The sequence below is a fragment of the Patella vulgata genome, chromosome 5, assembly GCF_932274485.2.
Source record: "Patella vulgata chromosome 5, xgPatVulg1.2, whole genome shotgun sequence".
NCBI classification, from domain to species: Eukaryota; Metazoa; Mollusca; class Gastropoda; family Patellidae; genus Patella; species Patella vulgata.
Genome location: NC_065883.2, coordinates 78,075,586 through 78,075,820, shown reverse-complemented (window position 1 = coordinate 78,075,820; position 235 = coordinate 78,075,586).

Genomic DNA, 235 nt, shown 5'->3' with positions numbered 1-235 from the left:
TATGTGGCTTATGTTTTATGTCTGCTCTGCCTTTTCCAGCAAATAGGCATTTTAACTGAAAAGTTTCTTCTTAATGACTAGTGTACAACCTTGTTGGTTTTCTCTGGGTCCTCCGGGTTTCCTCCCACTGCTAGAGACCCCTACGTGCAAGTGAATTATTGAAATAAAATTGAACCACATGTTAGTCCCGACATCACCTAGTTTATGTTTAGTGGATGTTAAACCCTCTCTCTCT